Source organism: Folsomia candida, unplaced genomic scaffold (assembly GCF_002217175.1).
Source record: "Folsomia candida strain VU population unplaced genomic scaffold, ASM221717v1 Fcan01_Sc017, whole genome shotgun sequence".
NCBI classification, from domain to species: domain Eukaryota; kingdom Metazoa; phylum Arthropoda; class Collembola; order Entomobryomorpha; family Isotomidae; genus Folsomia; species Folsomia candida.
The window spans coordinates 1,296,250-1,322,710 of NW_019091209.1; the positions used below are offsets into that span (position 1 = coordinate 1,296,250).

Consider the following 26,461-nt stretch of genomic DNA (forward strand, 5'->3'; position numbering starts at 1 on the left):
CCCCTGCAAGAAATGTAAGTGGGAAACCTGCCCGAAACGAAACCCTGCTTTCACCAAGCGGACTGTTTACTCTGAAAGAAAAGAAAGAAAGATAGGAAACGCAAATAACTAAACGTTTGAATAAAGTGTTTTATGCATTTGGATTTCTGCTGCTGCCTTTTTCCCCTCGCTCGTCACCAGTAGTCGACTAATGGGAAGAAGAAGAAAGTCAAAGACGACGAGGTGACGAAGACGAGATGACACAGAAAATCGTCTTCAAACAAATCATCCAACGAAGCATGAGGCAGTCCTCGTCTTATTTATTATTAAAGGATAAAAACCCCTTTATGGGAATGCCTTGTCTGTCCGTCCGTATCCACGATAATTATTCGAATTTAAAGATACGCTATGTTTCCCAATAGGCAGTTTGGCGTCGTTGTTGTATTATTAAAGGGTGACACCCTTTTATGGGAATGCCTTGTCCGTCCGGCCGAATTCACTATAATTTTCGAACGTATTCAAATTTCGAGATGCAGTATTCATAAATATGTTTCTAATTTTTGAGTAGGGGGTAAATTCCAAGAAGGGCGTTGTAGGTCTTAAGGTCTTATCGTTGGTCCGATGATAAGTTAAACTGTAAAAAATGTCGAATTTAGTATCCCCCATTTTAGACCTATTTTTCCGCGGGGTTTTCAAAAATCGACACGATTTCGAGGTACAATTACCCCGTGAGCGTGTAGACGATATTGAAAATATCAAAATTTTAATTCGAAATTCGAAATTGTCAAAGTTGCATGACGAATGTCCAGTTTGATTGCACCCCTTTGCTACATTTCGTTTCCCAGGGTTTCTTATTATCATCATCGTTATCCTCATCGTCATACTGGAGGAATTATGCACATTTATTACACATTCCTCCATTGAAACTCGGCATTTTACTTACGAGGCTCAATTATAAGCGGGGAAAGCATTATGAAACTCTTGGCTGTGTGTTTTGTTTGCCAAATTAGCCCGCCCGTACACTCCCACTCGACATGGGAGAGACACACCCCGCGCAAGGTGTGATCTGGCATTTGGGGGAAATTAGCGGTGAGGCGAAAATCCAAAAATTCCCGAATATTTCTGAAGAGACTGAATTTTACAAGTAGAATTTGCAGTTTTTTGCACAAAAATTTTATGTGGAGGCGAAAATCGAAAATTCCTACATTTTTATCAACAAACTTTCACTCCGGGTTATGAGACCCGTGTGAAAATCCAAAAATTCGCGAATATTTCTTAATAGACAAATTTCTTTAAGAACACTAGTAAAATTTTTAGGCTTTTTGCCGAAATAAAATTTTATGTGGAAATGAAAATCGAAAAAATTTGCAATTTTTCTGTACAAATTTTCACGCTGAGTAAAACATGAAAGATTTGACAATTTCATAACGTGTAAAATTTGCAGAAAATTGCATACGTGCGATTTTCGTAAAAATTTTTGGGGTTTTGAGGAGGTTTCTTCTACATTAAATTTTACGTCGTACAAAATTTTGCACAAAATTGCACAAATTTGCATCCCATAATTTTTTGCGGGAGTTGTTCCGCGGTTCCTGCCAAGATAGGTGGGTTTGCCTGCCTGCCTCTCGACAAATATTGTTCTTCCACCCGGCCACCAATTTTGGCCCGGGTGGGTACTGATTAAAAGTCGGGTATTATGTAAAAAAGAAATAACAGCGTACAGTACTCATCCTCCGCTACCTCGGATAATTACCCGATCGAAAAAATATATTCATTGAACAACAAAACATTCATTCCTCTTTTTTCAACTATCCATTTATGTAAATGAGACGATGCTACGTTGTGACAGTAACCAGGGTTTCGTTTCTGGCGGATTTGCCACATTTCTTGCAGGGGAAAGTAAGAAACTACAAGAAATGCGGATGTCCAAAAAACTTCAAAAGAAATGCAAATGTGCAAAAACTTCAGAAGAAATGTAAATGTGCAAAAACTTCATAAGAAATGCGAGGTGCAAAAAACTGCAAGAAATTCCGATGTGCAAAATCATCAAAAGAAATGCGAGGTGCAAAAAACCGCGAGAAATGCTGATGTGCAAAAAACTGGGAGAAAGTGCAATAAATAAGCCCCATCTAGCCCCGCGCTGTATGAACTATTTACAGCGGCAGCACCTAGTTTCTCCCACCTTGCATTTCTCCCAGGTCAAAATATTCCCCTGCAAAAAAACACTTTCTCCCCGCTATTTCTCCCATGTGGTTGCTTACTTTCACCCGAAACACTGTGTGTGACGGTGGGAGGATGACGCCGTAATTTAATATCACTTTCCTGCATGGCCTTCCACCCCCGAGGAAGGAGGGGAACGATCTGTATTATTCTTCCATTTTCTTAAATTGTCCTATCGATTCTTTCATTCCGCATTATGTAATCGGAAAGTTAGGAAAAAATGTGAGTCTTGCACTGCTGTCTTCCGACTTGTTTTCTTCTTGTTCTGGAATGAGGTTGTCGTAAAGTGACATGTTTTTAGGGGGAAAAGTGTTTCTTTTTTTGTAGATTTACTACATTTCGGGCAGTGCGAAGGAAAAGAAATGCAAGAAAGTGCGGAAAACAAGCGCCATCAAGCCATATGCCCCATGTGCATACCTGTTCAAAAATTTGTTTTTCATTCAAAATCATCCCGATTTCTGACTAAAGATTTTCATTCACATTTAGTCATTTTCGTTCAAATTCATTTCATTTCACTTCATCGGACTTCATTTCTTACTTCGCCCCATGTATTAAGCATAGGGTGAAAAATGAAAGTCCTTTCATTCACAATAATTCATATGAAATGACGGATTTCTTCAGTCATTTTCGTTCAAATGGCAGGAAATTCAATTTCATTTACTATCATAATCAGTCAAATGAATGAAAGTAAACAGGTATGACCATATGACGTATTTATATTGGCGTATGGCGTAGTTTCTTCCGCATTTACCTGTAAAAACCACTTTCCTGCCGTTATTTGCATCAGAACACTGATGACGAAATTTAACCGTATGCCTAACTTTCCCCCCAAAATGTCGTTTGTTTAATTGTATGGCAAAATTTCATGCTAAAAATGTCCTTTACATGATTTTATGGCAAAATTTCATACAAAAAGTATCCCATATTTAACTTCATGCCCACATTTTTCAAGATCCATTGGTACAAAATCCTCAAGGTTCTTAGCTATTCGAGAGCTAATAATTGAAAGTACAAACTCCAACTCATTGATCCCGACGACTAGGGAAAAAAGCGATAAGCTGAAGAACAAGTCCACTTGGAACAATGAATACCAGACACACAATTGGACCAGATTATTACGCGAAAGTCTGTAACGTTACGTAAAAAAAGAAGTGAGCGGAAAAAGGGAGAACTTGAACAAAAAAAGAAAGTTACCGTGTGTACATCACAATTCGATTAACTTTCCTTCCTTCTCGTCGATATGGTTATTTTTACAAATGGCTAAATTGATCTTGGAGAAAGCATAAAAAATCGACTTGTGCATACGTACGTAGATATTTACGTAACCCGGGATTAATGGCAGTTACCCGAATTGTCCCGCATTTAGTTAGGGGAATGTTATAATAATTTAGGAAAGAAGGTAAGTAAATGTGAGTGAGAAAGGATAAGATGCTCCCTTTTTTCTGTCTTGATTTGATTGTGCGTTAGTTTTTTTTTGCGATGGGGAAAAAAGTCTGGACTTTTTTTTAGATCGGAGGTGGATAGGATAGGGTTGCTGTTTTTTGAACTTTTCTCCCGCTTTTTTCACGGGATGGGTGGAAAAAATTAGGGAAATGTTCTACTGGAAGGTGTAACCCGGGAAAATTACAATTTTGAAATTTTCGCGGTATCCAAATAAAAACTATTATTGATACTAATCACACCCATAATACACACGAATACTGATTCCACGTGACGCCACGCCACGTGGTAAGTATTAAACCCCACCTCATTTTGTGGTTATGATACCTCGAAAAATTCTAATTGTGATAAAGATTTTCAATCAAAACTATCTTTTTAACTGGTCAAATCCTTAATTTACGAAGTATACGAATAATCAATTTCCACGTGACACTACACGCCAACCCACCTGGTTAATTTGTTATTTCTAAACAGCAGATAAACAAACCCAAAATTTTCAAGGTATGCAAATGCGAACAATTTTTTAGTACTAATCATACAACTAATTTATAAAGCATGTGAATAATTATTTTCCACGTGACACCACGGCAGGCCACGTGATAAATCCGTCATTTCTACATAGAGAACACACTGCCCCGAAACCCTGTCTGGCTGGTCATCCCACAATCATCAACTTTTTCCCGTCCCTTTCTTCAGCTCGTTTCACACTCTAACTTTTCCTCGGACTTTGCACATTCCTCCCGCTCGGACAAGACTTTGGTTACAATGAGTTTCCTTCTCATCAAATTCAATGAGTTTCCTTCTCATCTTCCTCACTTAATTCACTCATTACCGCATTTTTCAAATCAAATCAAATCAAGACTTTGGTTACGTTAAGCAACAAAATTTTGAGTGCTCCGTATAGCCAAAGATAACGAACAAAGTGTGCCAAATTGGCAAAATTCTTTTCCCCTCAATTTTTCTATACTTTATCGCGTCCCTCCTCTCATTGTCCCGAACGTAATGATGAGAGCGGCCTCACAAGGGAGATCGACCTGGGGGTGCTCTCGGATTTTCAGAAAATTAATCTCAATCGAGAACAAATTTGGTTAGGATGAAATTTGCGAAAGACGCGATCTCCCAATGGGCACGTTTGGCCCAGATATTTGCATCCGAAGAGGAGAAAAAGCGCGGGAAATTTTGAAAGTGTAAAATTTGTCGAATTTAAGGCGCGTTTTCTCGGCTTTGGATGCAAATATCTTGGCCAAACGTCCCCATTGGGAGATCGTGTCATTCGCAAATTTCAAATTAATTAAATTTGTAATTGATTGATACTAAAGTTCGTTCAAAATTAATATGCAGTAACAAATCTGAAAAGTTATTTGGCGTATGATTATTTTACATGAGTATATTTTGTTTAAGAACACATTATTTGCCTACTTTGACCGGATAAGTTAAAAGGTTGTCTGAAAATCCGAGACCACCCTCTGGAACAACTCCCTTGTCCCTTTCGGATGTTCTTTTTCTTTTCAAAACGACAAAGATTTTTCCTAACAAAATCAATTTCATGAGTGGATCAGGAAAAAAATTCTATTTGCGAGAAATTTTTCACAATGCTTTCATAGAAAGCACTTTTGCTCCGCGATCCAAATCCAATCTACAATCTGCATCATCATCACCGTCGTCATCATCGTGATCAGTGGCCGCGGAGGAAAGTTTGAGGGGACAATGTCCCCACGGTTATTCGATGCCCGCATCATCTCCCCAGAATCTTATACAAATCCGTCCCTTCCCCCTTATCCTACAATGTAAATCTCGCCCGATGTCCCCACCGCTTCCGCGGCCACTGATTTATCATGCCGGCCAGCCGGCCAGCCAGCCAGCCAGGGAGGCATCTTTTCTGAGAAAAGTTGAGGGACTGGGTGGCTAAAGGAAATAATAAGATAATTCAATGATGAAAGCTTTTAACGGTAAGTATGTACATTTGCGAGGCGGCTGGCTGGCTTTCGCCACGTGGAATTTATTATGTATGTATGTACATACATTTTATTTTACACGTGTTACACGTGTCAACAGGCTACCAGACCACGGCCACGTCCACGGTTTCTCGAAAATATCAGAAAATTTGGCTTTCAATATATTAATTTGATTCTAATTATGGACCTACCTTCGTACTTTTGTATGCAAAATTGATGAATTTAAATGGTTAGGGGGATTTAAATTTCTTAAATAACTGCAGTAATAGACAAACGCTGGATGCACATCGTATAATTTTTGGCACATAAGTAATTCTGTCCAAAATTTGTATCCTTTTTTGTATTCTGCATGTAGACACGGTATTCTGCAAAAAAGTAGCTTTACAAAAAGTTTTTGGTGCAGAAAATCAGGTGCAGATTTGGGTAGAAAAGCTGAGCAAATTTTTACTTGGAGATGAATCCGTAATAAAAATAAGTTTGGAGGCTTAACATTAGTTATAAATGCGCTCAAGCAAGCGAGTAAGCAGGGCTGGGCACAATTCTTCCCATTTTTTTGTCCAAATTTGCCACCTTACATTCATATTCGTCATGTCCACTTAATTATTTAAAGCATTTAGTAAAGCGTATGTCCAGATTTGTAGGAATATGTAAATCTTTAGAGGAAAGATTGGGAAAAATAGTGCAAACTTTGTACCAGTGTTTCTAGTGAAAGTGACCATTTGCAAAAAATAACGGTGTTTTTGCAGGTATTTATTTTTACCTGCAAAAAATGCACGGCGGAGGAAACTATGAGGATAAATTGTTCATACTATGCTCAAATTCCTGTCATTTGAATGAAGGATTCCGTGACTTCGATGAATGAAGGGATTCTTCACTCGTTTAATTTATAACATATGCTTAATACGTGAGAAATGAAGTGAAATGAAATGAATTTGGAAGAAAATGACTGAATGTGAATGAAAATCTTCAATCAGAAGTCGGTGACTGACTTTATGAATGAAAACTAAATTTTTGGGTAGGTATAAGGCGCATATTTCTTGTAGTTCAAAATAGTTAGAAAACCGGAAAGAAACTAAATACTGTTTTTTGTACACGTCACGTGGGCGGAGGGGATTTCATATGCTTTTTTTAATAAATTAGCACACAAGAAAGGTTAACCTATGATTCAAACAAACAGAGAAAAAGCCGCTCGAAAATAGTGAGCTAACCCCCCTCCACTCGTACACCAACCTCTTCTCTATTTTTTAACATGTCCCCCCCATCCCCAACAACCCATGAAATGATGATTGTACAATCCAATTATCGTTCCCGTGTCCTCTTCATAATGGTCCTTGACCTTTCCCCGAAGAAAAGAACGGACCAATAACCTAACCCTCGTCCAGATGAAGGAGAAGAAGTGGAAAGTAACTAGATAAGAATTGCGTCAGGGTAATTAACTTGTTACAAAAGGGAAGAAACAAACTGTAGGATTGAACAAAGCGTGTCTGAGTACATAAAAGTGCCCAGATTTCGTGCCTTGGTGTGGGTAAAAGGGTGGAAAACGAACCCGATCGGCACATGGTGAAACTGGTGAAAGTGAGTGCTTTGTTTGGGTCCATCAACGGTGGGGGGGATCTTGAGACTCCCCTCTACACTTTGGGAGGCCTTGATTTCAGGGATAAATGGCTGGTCCACGTCCACGTGGTCTCGCGAACCACGTGGACGAAATTATGGAAGAAAAGTGTATCTTTTTTACATGGGAATATTTTGAAATTCAAGCCGCCAAAAATTGCCCCCGCCGCTGTAAATAGTTCGCATTGCGCGTGGCTAGATGGCGCATGTCTCTTGCAGTTTCTTGCACGTTGCATTTCTTACAGTTTCTTGTTTCCAAGAGTTTAAAATATAGCAAAACCGCAAAAAATAAAAAAAAACTGAACACTTCTTGGTGAAAGTTTACAAACTCTATATTCGACGAGAAGTCCGGCAAATTTAAATATTTTGGTTGGACACGGTTTCCAAAAGAAACGTTAATAACCCCTTAAAATTACGAAGCCTCAAACTAACCCCGTCCCTCCAGCCAGGTCATCATGCTCATCGGGAAATACGATTTATCTACTTAAACATATTTTTTTAATTCGTATTCACTTTTCCTTTTCCCAAGATGGAAACATTTCCAATAAAAAAGTGGATTTCTCATCCAACTGCTCTTTTGTTATATAAAAAATGGAATTCATGAGAATGAATTCATTCTGCGGGAAGAAGAAGTCGAAGGAATGAGCTCAAGTATAAAAAAAGAGGCAATCATAAGATTTTGAGAAATCAGTCATCTATGTCTTCGTTCTTTCTCTCTCGCTCGTCTAACCGCCGCCACCACGGCCACATTGCCACATCGCCACACAATTGAGTACGTACACACACGCGGACATCCTTTATTAAAGACAGGGTTTCGTTAAGGGTTAAATTCCTTGCAGGGGAAAGCAAGGAAGTGCAGGAAACTGGGAGAAAGTGGGAGAAATAAGCGCCATCTAGCCACGTGCAGGAAGAAGTATAGCTGCGGGAAGTAGTTTTTTGAATTTCTTTCACATGAACCTACAAGAAACCACTTTCTCTCCGTTATTTCGTGCAAAAGGTTACTTACTTTCACCTGAAAGATTGAAGGGTAAACCAATTTTTTGCAAATAATGCAAATTTGTTGCTAATATTTTTTGCCAGAACGTCTTCCTCCTTAATGAACGAAACGTTTTAATTTGTTTGCCTCGTTTCTTGCGGGTTTTGTCACATTTCTTGCAGTCTGAAGCGAGAAATCCGAGGTGCCAGAAACTGGGAGAAAGTGCTGGAAATAAGCGCCATTTAGTGACCATGAAATATTTACGGCGGCGAAAGCGTAGTTTTTCCCACCTTGCATTTCTCCCAGGTTAAAATATTCACCACTTTCTCCCCCTTATTTCTTGCACGACTTCTCACCCGAAACACTGATTAAAGCCTTGTCTGGTGGGTGTGTTGGTGGTGGCTGGCTCTCACAAAGCACCTGACTTTCTCTGTCTGTCTGCTTGTCTCTCTTTCCAACGGAGAAAGTTGGTGTCGTGGTGAAAGTCATATTTCTCCAGCAGCCCGACTACAAAATCCACTTGACTAACTCCCCAAAATCCAATCTCTCTTCTTCATCGTCCTCGTCGTCATCTTTCTCGTCGTCATCTTTTTTTCTACCTCCGCCATCTCATCCCTCTTCACCCTTCAATTCAATCCCGACTCTTATCGTGATCAGGGGCCGCGGAAGGAAGGGTGTGGGGACAGAGGGGACAATGTCGGCAGGGTTGGGAGATGTCGGTATCGTGTTCCCATCTTATATAAATCTGGCCCTTCCGCCTCTATCTTGCAATTTTAACGTCCCCACGGCTTCCGCGGCCATTGAATGTCATAACACACATAACGGCATGTCCTCGGTCGGCTGGTTTGCTTGCTTACTCAGAGTCCAACAAAGTCTGTTTATTTTATCATCAATGATACTTATCTTAGACTGCCCCATGAACGGAGAGAGACGCGTCCTTGGAGTGACAATCACTGCTTTTCCCATTTATCAAATCCATCCGCTATAAATATTGGAAATTCATCATCTTTCCAGCACCGTGTCCAGTCTGTCGGGCCGGCTTCCTCGTGTGTACATAGATGTAGGTACAAGTATCACTTACACGGGTGGATGGATGGATGATGGTGAAAGTAGATATTTTGCGTCGTTAGCGTTATACTTTGGTGGACGTGGAGGGTAGAGTATTTAGGCATTTGGGACATGTCCGATTTGCCCACTATTTAAATTAAGGCAGATCTTATAATGCAAATTTATGTATGTATTCGATTTGCCCGAAATTACCCGGTTTGATTTATTTTTTATGGGTCAAATTCTTCGAGATTATTTTCATCGCAAAAAATTATGGGTATATATTTTGATGTCCAAGCTTCTAGGCATATATTTGCATTGCCTAAGTTGCTTGGAATTTATTTTCATGCAGAAAATGCCTCGGATTTGTTTTCATGCCTACTGTTCAGTCAATATTAATAGTCTGAAAAAAATCTGAAAGGTTTCCGGGCAGATAGTTTTAATTATTGTTCAAAAATCAAATAATTTTCAAAGGAATTGAGACCATTAATTTAATAGTCTCAATTCCTTGGAAATTTATCTGAGAGGTTATTTGGTTTTTGGAAAATAATTAAAATTATCTGCCCGGAAACCCTTCAGATTTTTTTCAGACTATTAATATTGGCTGAATAGTAAAATTCTGGGTATTTTATTTCCTTCCCAAAAATTCTACGTATTCATATTCTTTCCCAAATTTCTGGACATATGAATATTTTCATGTCTAAATTTCTACGTATTTTCATTTTCTTACCTTGCCCATTGCAAAATTCTGTTAAGTTACATAACCCAAAATTATTGCCTTGTTCCCCGGTCGGTCGGTCCACTACTTGAATCGCATCCAATTCGTCTTCTCTCCGCCACTAAGCAAATATCCGCCGTTTGTCTTTGTTTGTGGGAAACAAACAGAAATCCGAAATCCCCGAGAAAGGCGGAGCAGGAGAAAGTCCGCCATTTGAATAAATACGCGGATGGAATGGAGCTACTATTATGACTTACACATATATTATGCATGCATGCACGTCGGGACAGTAGTGGGCTTTTTTTTCTGGGGAGAAAATAACATCAAAAAATCCAACACGCATATTTATTTGGCCGGAAGGTTTTCTTCTTCTTCTTCTTCCCGACATAAATCAGTCCAGTAAACAAAGCAATTTATCTCGCGGACTCACTTTTATTCATGAGCAGAGGACGGATATTTAGCTATTTTTTTCGAAATTTTATGAAGTTCAGAAATTTTTTCCGACGTTTCTATGCCTTCAGAAATATAAATAGTTCGTAAACGTTTCAACTATTGTTTGAAATATTGTGACCATACTTTTCAAAAATGGAAAAATTTTGTCAAAATTTAGACCATTTTAACCAACTGAAATATTTGCTATGCTAATTAAACTGCAAGAGATTGTAATTAGTCCATGTTTTTCAAAAGTGGATAAATTTTGTCGATATTTTAACAATTTTAAAAATTTGTTACAAAAAATTAAACTATACAAAATGTTGATTATTGAATTGAAAACAATAATCTGATAAAGAAAAATTCAAAAATTCATACTTTTCTATCTATTTTTTTCTAAATATTTTACCTTATTTTTGTACAATTTAAATAAATATTTTCTCAATTAAAAAAAATACGATTTTAAATGTACAAATATTCATTAAAAATTGGACTATTGAAAAACATAATTTGTCCCAAAAATGTTCGAAAATTAATATTTTCAAGTTTTCAATTCAAATAAATATTTCGTCAAGTTTTTCATAAATACATAACCGTCCTATGTAACGTGATGTACGTACATACGACTTTCACTTGAAGTACTGAAATCTTCCTAAATCCAGGCCACGCATCACTCACTCAACTTTCACTGGCTTACTTTTCCTTTTTGCTAATAAAACGCTCTTTAGCCGCCCCTCGTGATGAAAAACCAACAAGGATCATTCCGTGGGTGGGGTAATAATGTACGCAAATAATAATAATATTTCCCGGAAGATGGACAAGGGAGGTCGACCAGCGGGTGCTCTCCGATTTTGAGCAAACTAGTGTCACTCGATTGCAAATTTGATTAGAATAAAATTTACGAAAGACATAATCTCCGATTGGGCACGTTTGGCAGAGATATTTGCATCCGAAGAGGGGAAAAGGCGCGGGAAATTTTGAGAGTGCAAAATTTGACGACTTTGACGACGCGTTTTCTCCTCTTCGGATGCAAATATCTGTGCCAAACGTGCCCATTGGGAGATCGTCCCTTTAAAATTTCGTACTAATTAAATTTACGATAGATTGAGATCAGTTTGCCCAAAATCTGAGAGCACCCGCTCGGAAACCTTCCTTGTTCGTATAAAATTGGCAAATCTCGTGGTGATGGTGCATATGAGGAGAATATTTTTGATGAAAAACTTCCACCCTGGAGCTAAACAAAGCTGAGAAAATTTTTGAAACCAGGGAAGAAATTTGGACGTAAATACGACGACACGCCTCTGACACTGTATGCACCCTTGTGTGGACACCAGTGGCCGCGGACAGGACAGAGGTGCAATGTCCCCACGGTTTTTCGAAGTCGGCATCATCTCCCCATCTTATATAAACCCTGCCCTACTCCCCTATCCTACAATGTTAACGTCCCCACCACGGTTTCCGCTGCCACTGGTGGTTGTATTTGTCATTCCGAGGAGTACGCGATGATACGCTGCATGTCAACTCGCGATCCTCCACCTTCTTCACCTCGTCTCATGTTATGTTGTGTTTGAAGTTTCCCAAGTCTTTCAGTGGACTCCAGGCTAGGGTTTGGATCTAAACTGAGGCCCAATTTTCTCACAAATACGGCTAGAAATTTGAAAAACTGTGGGGATTAACTGGAACTCCCCTGTGAAAAACCACAGTCTTGGGAAAAATTCGAATTTCTTGCAGCTTTTTCTACGTTTCCTGCACTTTGTCCAGATTTCTTACATAGTGCTGGTAGAACTTGCAAGAAATATACGCCACGTTATGGTTCACCCTTTGTATTAGAAAATTATTGGAATTTCCCGCTTAACGGGCTTGTGGGAAATTGTCATGCCTGCAAAAAACTGCAGGTGTTCTTTTAAATACTGGGAAAAATGTTGTATTTTTTTCCCGGAAACCCTGTCCGCCTTGCTCGACCCGTCCGAGTGGAAGGATGGGTGACAACTTTTTTTCTTGTCTCGATCCCTTCATCTCTCGCTCAGATATTCCATTAAAGTTTCCAAATTTCATTGATCATTTATTACATGCACATATTTGCCCAATTTTCCCCCCTTTCTCCTCCGGACCTCCTTTGTACCTGCATGAACAAGCAGTGACCGCGGAAGAGTGTGGACAATGTCCCCACGGTTGTTCGATGTCTGCATCATCTGGCCATCTTATACAAACCCGGCCTTTCCCTATAATCCTACAATTTTAATGTCCCCTGATGTCCCCACAGCTTCCACGCCCACTGCCCCCTCAATAAAGTCGACTTTTCTCCCTTCCAGTGGCCGCGGAAGAAGCTTGAGGGGACGGAGGGATAATTTCCCCCCGGTTATTCGATATCCCCATCTTATATAAACCCGTCCCTTCTCCCCTAAATATCCTATAATGTCCCCCGATATCCCCACGGTTTCCGCGGCCACTGTTCCATCTCGCTAAGCCCGCACCCAACTTCTCCTTAACTAAACTCCTCGCAGAGTCGGTTTACATTGTAAATTCTTGTGTACACCGCCACCACCACCTCGTCCGCTCTCAAGTGGGAGGCGGGAGTTTCAAATATCAAACAGATTTCGCTTTCTGTCGTCATTCCACCCATCCCGTCCTCTGTGACCATTAGGTGGATTTCTCTCTGAGGTGGTCTCCTCTCCTCCAACGGGAAGGTGTACATTTCGTTCAAATAGAAGAGCACAGAGAGCTTTCAAACACTTGAGAAAAAAGTGATCGTTCTGCTCCTCTCACTCGACTTGACGAGGGAGTTAAAAAAAATATGTATATATTTTTGGAACGATAAACCTGTCCCAAGGAAGAAGGGACAAGTCGTCATCGTCATTGTCCATTATTTCCAGGGTTTCGTTTCTGACTGGTTTGGCACATTTTTTGAAATCGAGCAGAAGAAGCGAAGGAAATGGGAAGTGCAAGAAACTGGGAGAAAGTACAAGAAATGGGGACAATTTTTACCACGCGACGTATGAAATATTTCCCGAGCGGGGCGTAGTTCCTTGCGCGTGCATTTCTCCCAGGTCAAAATTTTTACCTGCAAGAAACCAGTTTCTCCCATTTATTTCTTGCAAACCTTAAATTTCTTCCGGGTTTATCCCATTTCTTGCACTACAAAGCCACGCAGGAAATGTGAGGTGCAAGAAACATGCGCCATCTAGCCACGTGCCATATAGGTTTTTGCATTTCACCCAGGCCAAAATATTCCCCTGCAAGAAACCACTTTCTTCTCCCCCTTATTTCTTGCACGTGGTGGTCTTACTTTCACCCGAAACACTGCTCATTTCACCCGAGTGTTTGTTTGCCAGGGAAAAAATTCTGTCTGAATTAGAATGAAATGGGCATTAAATTTTCAACACTTTTTTGACGTCTGTATCTAAAAAAGTGGGCTTCTATTTATATAAACTTTCCATTAAATTTGCTCACTCACTCCTACTTTCTCTTGAAAGTATGTTTACAAAGTTCTTTTTAAAAAATTTGCGACACTTTCTCCTCTATTTTGCTTCCAGGAAAAATAAGTGAAAAAAACTATGTATCAATTTCATTAGTTATCTCCTGCGAGTTTATTTTCTCCCAAAAATAGAGTTTCGTTTCCTTCTCGGAATTTTGTTTCTGACGGAAGAAGCAAAAGATCCAGCGGGGCGATGAGTATGAAAAACTTTCTCTCCTCCGAGGATTGCATGGGATTTAAAAAATGTCTGATTGATTCCTCCTCCGCTGGTGTGGATGCATGCATGGATGTGGACGAAGTGACGGCGGAAGAGGGGTGGGGGACGTGATGGGGCGTTAGGATTGTGGGGTGGGAAGAGTAGGGACTTATTAAGGGTGTGGGAAAGGGGACATGACCCTCCAGAAATTTGGCAAAATTATATCTTGGCGATGTTAAGGTGGCATTGTGTGTGGGTTTTGAATTTAAATTGGCGTGTCTCAATTTCCCCTTCTTGAATTTGTTCAAATGTAAATTTTGAAAGGTGTACATCGCCGTGCGTTTTTTTAAATAATGATTTTACTGGATCAAAAAATGGATAATTTTTAGGTTTGGAAAGTTAGGGGGTCAGAATTTTGATTTTTTTCACGAAAAAATATTAAATTTTTGACTATTTTTTATCTATTCTATTTCTATTTTATAATGGAAGTAAAAAAAATCAGAATTATAACCTTCGAACTTTGCTAATCTAAAAATTATCGATTTTGAAATGCAATAAAATCTTCATTCTTTAAAAAACCTACAAAGATGGACACGTTTCAAAATCGCCATTTGAACACATACAAGATGGGAAAGTTGAGACACAAGTTTTAACTTAAAAGCCCTCATGCAATAGAGCCTTAACCTGGGCAAGATATAGTATTACTGAATCTCTTGGGGGAATAATCCCCCACTGTCCTACTGCTTCCGCAGCCAATGTATGTAGAGCGAGCGGATGTCTGTATCGTGTGGTTATTGGTGGTGGTGGTGATGGGCAACTTTCTCCGACTGGGAGTAGTTTAGCGAGAAGAAATTCTATTGGAAAAGCAATCTGTTGCATGGATGGAAAACAAAGCTGTCGCGATTAGTTTACGGATTTCTTGTTTCTTTTTATCTAAAGATATTCCACCCTTCTCGACCTACGCCGGGTTCGGGAGATAGAAAGTAAATCTTAATGGGGAGAAAGTGGGAATTTTTATAGGAAGTTTTTCAGTTTTCTGGTTTTCTGTACGCAGTGTGTAAGGTGACTGGCATGATATGAATGATGTCTGAGCAACCACTTCCACGAGGGGAATAAATTGTGCATTTATGCATAAAATTATGCACAATTGTGCATAAAACTCTGTCAAATTCTGCATAAATTCTGATAAATCGTGTATAAAATTCTGCCAAATCTCTTAAAATTAGGTAAAATAGGCCAAATTATATAAAAATTCTGCAAAATCCTACAATAACATTATGCCAAATCCCGCATAAAACTCCTCAAGATTCTACCAAATTATGCATAAAATTATGTACAAAAGTTCCTCAATTATGCATTAATCTGTACCTCAATTTCGTCCGATTCGACAAATTTTCCCTATTTTCCACCGATTTTGAGCTGCGTCAAAAAAAAGATGAGGAGAAAGCACTTCCTTTTCAGTATTTTCCACAGCATAAACATTTTTCTACCCGTGGAAACCCTGCACCCCCAACTTTCCCCAAGTCCAGCTCATCCATCCATCCATAGCTCAAACTGACTCACATCTCACCATTACATACACACACTTACCGCATTAGTGAAAGTCGTCGATCCGAGCGAAATTCCAAGGCCGCATAAGCATCCAGAAATCGTAACTATGTAGCTGCTTTCCGCACTAATTAAAAGCTTACGAGATTAATTCAATGAATGAATGAATGAACGACGCGCATCTCATCGCGAGAAACACGCCACCCAAATTTTTCCCTCATCACGAGCGAGAAGAAAACTTTGTAATTTGGTAACTTTCTCTTTCTGGGAAAAAATGAGAAGTAGAGAAATCTCAGCCGAGGGATTAAAATAAACATGTACACACGCCAGAGAGAAAACTGCTCCTCGGCGGCTCGTGTAGGTTTTTGTCACTGCCAATTATCCTCACTTTTTGAGTCGTCATCGTCATCAACGTGGTCGTCATCATCATCATCATCATCAGGACGACTCGTCGGAGAAGGTGACATGTCGTCGTCGTGGGAGTAAGATAGAGGAAGGAGTGGTTTTTTAAAGGGGAAAGAAATGCAGTGGTGAAAGCTTTCTCTGGGAGAAAAGGGGACTTTGCTTCGGACAGGTTAGCTACATTTCTGGCAGTGGGAAGGAAGAAAGGGGAGAAATGTGAGGTGGGAGAAAGTGCAAGAAAAGCGAGAGAAAGTGGGAGAAATATGCGCCCTCTAGCGACGCGCTGTGCGAACTATTTATCTCGGCGGGTATAGTTTTTTGCGCCTTGTATTTCTCCCAGGGAAAAATATTTCCCTGCAAGAAACCACTTTCTCCTTCCCGTTATTTCGTGGTAGTACTTTCACCCGAAACACTGACGCCCATGTTTTTGTTGTCTCGTGGTGGAGATGAAAATATGAGTTTTTTTATGTAAGAGACCACTCAATCTGGAGAAGAGAAAGCTGTTACGAGGATGAAATGAAGAGTGGATAATACGCTTGTGGCGTGACGAATCAAGTTCTTTCTACACCAAACTGACCGACCGACCATGGTTTTCGTACTCGAATCAATTTTCATTTCTGCTTTCTCTTCATGAAATCATCATCCGTATCTTTCCAATTTTCTGACGAACAGTGGGGACGTTAACATTGTAGGATAGGGGAGGGACGGGTTTGTATAAGATGGTGAGATGATGCGGACATCGAATCAACGACCGTGGGGACATTGTCCCTCTGTTCCGCGGCCACTGCGCATTCTTTCATTCATATCCCGCCCAAGGCAGGCGGACGGATAATTTAATGGCTCAATTGATTTTAGGAAATCAGGCAAAAATTCAGATTTGAGCAGCAACTTTCTCTTTAAAAATTACTGTGATTGAGTACCTTAATTGCGTCGGTAAAAGAAAAACGAGTCGGTTATATGTAAGTAGAACTCAATATGCTACACAGACAGACAGACAGACAGATATCTACGCAGCCAATAAATAAGTGGTCGGTTCTTCGCAGTGTTTCGGATCTGTCGGGTTTGGCAGATTTCTTGCAGGGGAATGATAGAAATGGGAGGTGCTGAAGAAATTTGGAGAAAGTGCAAGAAATACCGTTCAAAAAAACTTTTTTCATTCAGAGTTCAGTCATCCCGATTTCTGACTGAAGATTTTCATTCACATTTTCTTTCAAACTCATTTCATTTCACTTCATCTGACTTCATTTCTAACTTTTACTCATATATGAAGCATTGGGTGAAAAATTAAAGGAGTGAGATATCCTTTCATTCACAGTAACTCATCTGAAATGACTGAATCTTTCACTCATTTTCATTCAAATGACAGAAAATTCATTTTCATTCACTATCATAATCAGTCACATGAATGAAGGTGAACAGGTATGATCTAGCACTCGCCGTATGAACTATTTACAGCGGCGAGGAGTAGTTTCTCCCACTTTGCATTTCTCCCAGGTCAAAATAAACCACTGCAAGAAATCACTTCCTCTCCGTTATTTCTTGCAGGTTGGTGACTTTCACCCGAAGCACTGCTTCCTGTCTCTCTCTCTTTTGCGACTCCATCAAATTTTGCGTAATTCCAACATTGAATTCTGGCTCATCATCTTTTGAGGAATTGTGCGCCTTGAATGGGCCCAATTTCCATGTTCACTCAACCACGAGATGAGTGGTTGGATTCAGAAGGAAAATTTGACTTGTTAAAGGAAAATGTTCCGAAATGAGTGAGGCTCCTCGCCTCCTCGTCGAGATGAAGAGATAGAAGAAAAGGCAGGAGGAGAAGAGGGACGACGGGGACAGGCAGGGTTTCGCGTGAAAGTAAATAACCACGTGCAAGAAATAATGGGAGGGGGAGAAAGTGGTTTCCAGCAAGGGTTTATTTTGACCTGGGAGAAATATAAGGTGGGAGAAAGTACGCCCCGCAGGTGTGAATAGTTCGTATAGGGCGTGGCTAGATGGCGCATATTTCTTGCACTTTCTCCCAGTTTCTTGTAGTTTTTTGCAGTTTCTTGCAGTTCATTGCATTTTCTTGTACTTTCTTGCTGCTTTTTGCTGTTTCTTGTACTTTCTTGTAATTTTTTGCAATTTATTGTTGCAGTTTCTTGCACCTTGCATTTCTTGCAAAAAATGTTGCAAATCGGCAAGAACGTGGTTTATTGCAGCTATTTTGACATACGCGAAATTTTGTAGCTGATATTACACGTGGTTAAATGGCTCAAATTTCTCACAGTTTCTTGCACCTCGCATTTCTCCCATTTCTCTCTCTTTTTGCCCTCCAAGAAATGTAGCCAACCTGAAAACGGAACCCTGTCTCCGAGGATATTGGCGTCGTCCCCGTCGTCACAATCCTTTATGACTTTCACTCCACTTGCATGATTTCTTCTCAAAGGAAATCGACCACTTTGCAGCCCCACCACCACCACCACCACGCACCCTGATTCCCGATGTGGGACGTGGTGGCGACATATTCGGAGAGAAACCTACCTGTGACCTCGTAAATACAGCGCTATTCCATTCCCTCCACTAAAACTGTACGGACCCAGCCAACCAGAAGTACAGAGAGAGAGAAACCACAGAAGCACAGAGATGACGACGACGACCCGCGGGGGTCGGGAATATTGGGGATTGAATTGGATTGAGAGATAAAAGTTCTCAGTAATCTTCTGATTTCAAATTCTAGAAATGAATTACATATTTAATTCCCCAGAGCGGATTTCGGATGGATGACGAGAGGATATTGATCAATTGGACGACGAACATGTCGTTATGCAGGGGCCGCGGAAGGGTGTGGGGACAGAGGGGCAATGTTCACAAGGTTTTTCGATGTCTTATATAAACCCGGCCCTTCCCTATCCTACAATGTTAATGTCCCCACAGCTTCCGCGGCCGCTGTGTTTGATATGATAAATGTGGCGAGTACTTGCGTATATATGGTCAGTGGCCGCGGAAGGGGGTGGACAGAGGGACAATGTCCCCACGGTTGTAGGATGTCCGCATCATCTGCCCATATTATATAAACCCATCCCTGCTCCCCATCCTACAATGTTAATGTCCCCCGATGTCCCCACGGCATCCGCGGCCACTGCTCGCTTCAATAGAAGATTAGACTAGATCGTACCCGTCCATCCAGCCAGGAATCGTTATTACGTCGAAAAACAAAAAGTACCACTTGGCCGTGGTCGCCGAGATGCGAGGATACTTTGGCGGATAATAGGATATAATTAATTATGAAGGAGAAGAATTTGCCATTATTCGCGTAATGTAATGTCGTAGGCAGTGTTTCGTTTTGCACGTACAAACTAAATATTTTTGGACAAAAAGCATGCAAAACTGTGCAAAATAATGTTACAAGTTATTGTTTATGAACGACTTTATTGCAAACCTATGCACAGATGTGTAATGTAATCTCCTGCTAATTTTGAGTTTCTGTAATACCACGAAATTCGGAGAAACTTTTGCTTTTTTTTACTCCAGAAATTTATAAATTTTCTAAACATTGTCGTTTTACGTAAAAAAAATTCTCAAATTTATGGGAGATTACATACCCGTTAACGGATTCAGTAATGAAGAACTGAAGGTAACAATTTGTCCCGTTTTCTATTTTGGACGACCAAAATTCGGTGCCCAAACCGGTTTTGGACGGTTGTTTTTGAGGGAAACCCTGGTCACCACGTGACGACATTACCATTACGACCACTCACTCAGTCATTCCTTCCTTGAGAACATCTTGGTGTAGAAAATGCCACACTTTTTTTTGTTCTGGGCTGTCTTTTCATCGCCGCACGTAATTATTATTCGTCATCCCCGCATTCAATTCTCTTTCTGAGCGAGAATTTAGTCCCATTCACGACGCGACATCGCACTTCCGTCCGTTCGTCCGTTCGTCGTTCTGCAGAAATGAGACGACGACGCAGAATCCTCGCCGCAGGATTAAACGAGTAATAAAATTATTTACTCATTATGTGAATTGTTTTAATCATTATTTCAACACGTAATCTGGGTGGGGAGCAGGGGCCGCGGAAGGAGTTGGGGACATCGGGGGAGAGCCACCTTGCAGGATAGGGGAGGGAGGGACGAGTTTACATATACAAGATAGGGATCTGATGGGGACATCGAATAAATAACCGTAGGGACATTGTCCCCCTGTCCACACAAGCTTCCGCGGCCACTTATCTTATGAAAACCAGAGATCTATGAAATAATGAAAACCAGTGGCCGCGGAAGATCTTAGGGACATTAACATTGTAGGATAAGGGAGGGTCGGGTTTATATAAGATGAGGAGATGACATCGAACAACTGTGGGGACATTGTCCCTCTGCCCCCTCAAGCTTCCCTCCGCGGCCACTGATGGTAACTACGACACATGCTGCGTTTTACAACGCTCGAGATTTTCATTCGTCACAATTATGAAATCATTTTAGAATTTAGAGTTTAAATTGTTTGCATTGCACCCAGTTGGATGAGGGGAGCGTTCAAAGAATGATTGCACAATTAGAGAGAGAGAGAAAGCAGTTTAATCGCTAAACCACACAAACCTTGCAACTCTGGTGCAGAAATAACCAGTTGGGGGTCTCATAATATACTTTTTGTTAGTGTGAAAAAAATTGGGGCAAATTTGTGCAAAACGTCGTTTTTTATATAACACATCAATCCAGTTTTTGTAACAATGTTTCATAAAGAAATTAAAAAATACGCTAATTAAGTACCAACTTGCACCCATGTTATAAATAATCCAGCTATATAGCGGTGAAAGCCGTCCTATTGAAATTTTATCTTACACATTATTTTGATAAATTTTCAAATTAAAAACCAATCATGATCACACTTTTCCCTTAATATAAATATGCATACTTAGATCTTAACGATCTGCGTTATTTTCTGATTTCCAGGTAGAAAAACCAACCTATTTCTGCCGAGAGAACGCTAAAAAACAGACAGAATACATCACTTTTTACGGATTTCGTCTCATTTCTCCCACCATTAATCACACTCGGGAAGGAGCACGTTACATACGTAGGTACGTCCATATTATTCCACCACGCTGTAAATATATATACGCCCTCCCATAATTGGGATACCTTTCTTTCTTTCTTTCTTTCTCCTCCCGGAAATGGGGATGCATGACTTGGTCGGAATTTAATTGTTCTGTCACTCGATCCATTTTCGGAATTGGGAGAATGGTTAATTCCACACCATAAATGGCACGATGAACGCTTCATTAGCCGCACACGCTGGCTGGCTGGCTGGCTCGTAGAAATGTGGAATAAGTTTAAGACCTTTGTCAAAGTTCGCTTTAATTACGGCATAATTGGATTTGTTATCAAAGTGGAGTGGAGTCGGTGAGTGAGTTAAGGTTTCACAGATTTGTCGAAAGATTCAATACATCGCGATCCCCACTTTATTCTACTTTACTTTCTCGGTATCGTTGGTATAATAATGGAATTATTACGGAGTGATTTAATATTCAATTGTGAGCACGGGGGTTGGCGTCACCATGGCGACCATGCCAAATTTTGGCATATTTATACAATTGATGGGCAAAAGTGGCATTTTGGGCAGGGGAATTTATGGAAATAGTGTGGGGATGGGATTTCAAATTGGTGCCACCACCAACACCAAGCCAAATTTTGGAATATTTATGTATGTATGTATTATGGGCAAAAGTGGCATTTTGGGCGGGGCATTGCCATGGAAATATTGCCCTTATGAAATTTAAATAAACAAGGCTGTCTAAATGTGCTCCTCTATATTCACAGAAAATTAAGGTTTCATAGGATGACGATTTGATTCGTCATAGATTTGTAATCTCATTCCACCCCTTTTTAAATGCAAATTTCTAAAATGGCATCAATTTTTTGAGAACTTTGAGATAAATGCAAGCTAATTTTTGGTTTAGCAAAAAATTGTTTATTTATTTGTAAGTTTTTGAGTATAGTGAAAAAAAATTTAGACGATTTCGACATAAATTTGTTTATGTAAGGTTAATTTTTGTAGTTTTATTAAAGTTAGTTTACTTATTTGCTATTGTTTTTACTGGTGAAAATATCTAGACGCAGACGGTTACGAAACATGGCTCCAAACATGTTGTTGTTCTTCTTCTTTTTTGCATTTTGGCGAGAACAATGTATTTATGCACATGCAAAAAATCAGGGCCTGGTTTATTTCTCTGCCCGAGTGAGGAACGGACCGGGAAATGTATCCGTACGTCCGTAGTTTTCATCTCGTGCATGTTTTTGCACTTTATTTCTCCCGGATTCTTGTAAGTATTCGCCTCCAACATGAAATGGGTTGCTCAATGGGATGAAATGAAATGAAATGACCGTTTCGTAGAGTAAAAAGTAACGTGGAATGAAATATTGGCAAATCCGATGTGTACATACATACATTTTGCGATTAGTTTGGTTTAGAGATTTAGGCGAATTTGTACATATCTACAAGTATACACTCTAATGAATACTGTGGTAATAAGAGAAAAGTTGTTACCGAATTAGTAACAGTAATTGGTCCGAAAATTCGGACTTATTCTATTTAAAAAATTACGTTTTTAGAAATTATTTCGTTAAACTTCATGTACTTCATTTACTTCATTAACGTTATAGTCGGTGATTTATGGTCAAAATTACCACATTTTTAATCATTTTTCCCCTCTGGGAACTTATTTTAAACTTCTGAACGACAAATTTGTCCGCAGTGAGTTGATTGATGGAATGACGCAGAGTTTTTTAAGTCAGTTTCGAAGAGTTCCAATTTTTCTGAAGGCTTCTTAACCTTGAGATCTCCTCCGCTAAAAAGGGTCAAAATCTGGAGTGTATATTTTCAAAAAATTGGGAACTCTCTGTTCCACAAATTTGTCGTCCAGAATTTTGAAGTAAATTCCCAGTGGCGAGAAATGATTGAAAATGTGTTCAGTTTGCTGAAGAGTCATCGAGCCAACGTTAAGGTGGCATTGCATACAGGTTTTGAATATGAATGAATGAATGATGGAGATGAATATGTTTCAAAATCGCTATTTGAATACGTTGAAGAAGGGAAAGTTGAGACACAAAAATGAGCCTTTTTGTTTTAAATTTTGTAAAATAATTTAGTTTTTATTCGAAAATTTAGTAAAAGTTAAAACCCGTATGCAATGGCACCTTAAAATGTTACCCGGTGCAAAATTTCGGTGTCGGATTATTCAGAGTGTATCGCATTCAAGGAGGAGATCGAGACTGGTAAAATTTAGCCTTTCATGACTCGTCTCTGGTGAGACTGAGCTGGCTCCGTCCGTCTGTCTCAACTTTCTCCGACTTTCTCTCTCTCTCTCAGCGAGGACGGAATAATAAGCTCGGCTGGTCTGTCTTGACTTGTCGTGTCGTCACGTATCTGGGAATCTTGTATTTTCTCTCATTATCTAGTCCATCTCCTTGTTTTTTAACGTAACACTCGGCCACTTTTAATTTAAGGGTGGGCCAGTGCCCGCGCAAGGTGTGGGGACATCGGGGGACGTTAACATTGTAGGATTTTAGGGGGAAGGTCGGGTTTATATAAGATGGGGAGACGATGCGGATATCGAACAAGCGTGGGGACATTGTCCCCCCGTCCTTCCGCGGCCACTGGGGTGGACACGCGGCGGGAATGAGAAAACAAAAAAAATGTGGAATGTGCCCCATAATTGGGTAGAGCCAAGTAAATAAGTGGCTTAAGTGTCGTTATGTAAAATGTTTGTGCCTGCTGTCTCCTCGTTGAAGAAGGATAAATCAAAGTGGGAGGAGGAGGATCCTGTTTTCGGGATTTTCATCATTCCAGCTTCGTTAGTTAGTGGTGGCGCCGGGGATAAAAAATTGTAGATGGAAATGTTAAGTAGATAGATACGTACATATACATACATAACCCAAGGAACATGACTGGGGTATCAAGATGCCCCCTTTTTTAATAGCGTAAATAACTTATGTAGCACCAGGATAATATATTTCTATTAAGAAAGAAGGTACTGCAAGAAACTATGTTTATTGTAGGCGTAATTTCATGCAGGAGTGCAATAAATAACCGCCATCTGGCGGAAGTCTAGTGCAAAGGGTGGCCCGTATTTCTTGCAGCGAATTGCAAGAAATGTGTAAAAAGGTGCACAAAATGTGGGAAAATGCATGAAATGTGACAAAGGTGCACAAAATAACGAAAAGGTACGCAAATTGTGGAAAAGGTGCAAGAAATGTGGAAAAGGTACACAAATTGTGGAAAAGGTGCACAAAACGTGGAAAAGATGCATGAAATGTGGACAAGGTGCAAGAAATGATGAAAAGTGCAATAATTTAAACGATGTATCAAAAATCCCGTCTCACTTTGCCCCCTATATCGTTCCTGAAATTATTTATCCATGTCAAGTCTCAAATCCACCTGTAATGCGTTACTTACTTACTTCCCCGTGGGTCGGGAAGTTAGCGAAAGTCTTGGCCTTATTTTGGTAGCGGGGTGAGGAGCTGGTCAAGGTGACCGAGTGGAGTGAGAGTGTCCAAGTCAGGGAAAATCCCCAGTCGGCTTTTCGGATTTGTTCCTCTTATTGAACTTGATTGCATTGCGAGAGAGCGAGGAAAAACTTGGCGTGGCCGTCGTGCTGGTGGTAAAATAGTCAGTTAGTCGGTCAGTAGTGGGGGCGCAGTGGCCGCGGACGGATGCCGTGGGGACATTGGGGGACATTAACGTTTCAGGATAAGGGGAGGGACGGTTTTGTACATATAAGATGGGCAGATTATGAGGACATCTAATACCCGTGGGGGACATTTAATAACCATGAGGACTTCTGGGGGCATTAACATTGTAGGATAGAAAGGAGGGGTTTATAACATGGGGAGATTATGGGGACATCTAATAACCATGGGGGACATTTAATAACTGTGGGGAAATCTGGGGACATTAACATTGTAGGATTGGGGAGGAACGGGTTTACATCAGATGGTCAGATGATGCCAACAACCGTGGGGACATTGTCCCCTCTGTCCCCGCCCTTCCTTCCGCGGCCACTGGGTCAGTGGCTGAGCAAGATGGATACATGAGTATAAAGCTGGTCGTCGTGGAGGAGCATCATTTAATGAGTTTTCCCGCAAATCACCACCACACACCTCGTTGTTCCAGAATTATCAATCACATTCAATTTCGGAGAGAAAGCTTTTTACTGGCAGGATTATTTATTTCGCTCGGATGAGAGAAAGTAAATGGGCAATCGACCAACTACCCTAATGGCCACTGGTCAAGCCATCCTCCTCGTCGTGGTGGTGGTGGTGCCCAGTACGTCCACTCTTTTACTACCCGGGCATCACAATATTGACGCTTTCACTTCCTAAGGTCGCGTGAGTTTAAAGCGTCAGCTAAACATAAATCTAGTGGTTCGCGTGCTAGAAACGACGGGGAAGAAGTGGTTTCTTGCAGGGGGATATTTTTTCATCTGGGAGAAATTCAAGGCGGGAGAAAGTACGCCCCGCCGTGGTAAATAGTTCGTACGGAAGGTGGCTAGAAAGCGCATATTTCATGCACTTTCTCCCAGTTTCTTGCATTCTGCATTCGTTGCATTTCTTACTTTGCCCTGCAAGAAATGTGACAATCCCGTCAGAAACGAAACACTGGCTAAATCAGCGTTTTTAATCTGGTCACTATTTAGTCATACTGTCCTCTTACGTAGGCGTATCACCTCATTTGCATAAATCTCAGTATGCCCATTTTTGGCCGTATGTGCTTTCCATGTAGAATAAACTGTATGTCTCTCGCGATGCGTTCCAATATGCAAATGGGGTGAACGGCCATAAAAATTTGACAGTATGTACTTATTTAGTCATTTGTGGCATGTCATTTTAATTTATGCCGTGAAAATAGGACTAGTATTACAATTTCCAAATGCACAATCTGCCCCATATTTATTTCATACTTACAACTCTATTACACCACTTTCTCCATGTCGGACAAGTAACAAGGTCGGCAAATCGTCGTCAACTTTCTCCTTCTTCTTTTTTGTGTGGGTGTCTCGTCCCCACGTCTCTACTCGCTGTGACGACACGACAAAAAGTTGGTGGTCGTGGTGGACCAAGTCGTGATGACAGTGGCCGCGGAAGCCGTGGGGGACATGGGGGGGACGTTTACATTTCTTGATAAGAGGAAAAGTAGGGTTTATATAAGATGGGGAGATTATGTGGACATCGAACAAGCGCGGGGACATTGTCCCCTAAATGTTCCGCGGCCACTGCCGATTCCGTGGTGGTTGTGCGTGCTTGAGAGAACTCGGAGAACAAGGAAAAACTCGATACTTTCTCCCTTTCAAGAAATTCCGTCAGATTCCCCTCCTTTTCGCCTACTTTGCATGGCTAAACTGCCCGAGAAAGAAAGAAATATACCTCGTGCAGAGATTTATTATTAGTCTAATCTTTAATTATAGATAAGTAGTCGTCGTCGTGGTCGGAAGCA

At 40.5% G+C, this 26,461-nt stretch overlaps 1 protein-coding gene across 2 annotated transcripts in view; it reads left to right on the forward strand.

Moving 5' to 3' along the window:
* LOC110856938 (probable G-protein coupled receptor No9) overlaps window positions 1-26,461 on the forward strand; it is a 62,441-nt gene that overhangs the window by 18,595 nt on the left and 17,385 nt on the right. Inside the window, exon 2 of one of the 2 annotated variants that reach the window (XM_022105523.2) lies at window positions 20,923-21,050. The gene's annotated coding sequence lies outside the window, so the exon portion shown is untranslated. The remainder of the gene's footprint in view (window positions 1-20,922; window positions 21,051-26,461) is intronic. The other variant, XM_035857527.1, reaches the window with a different exon arrangement.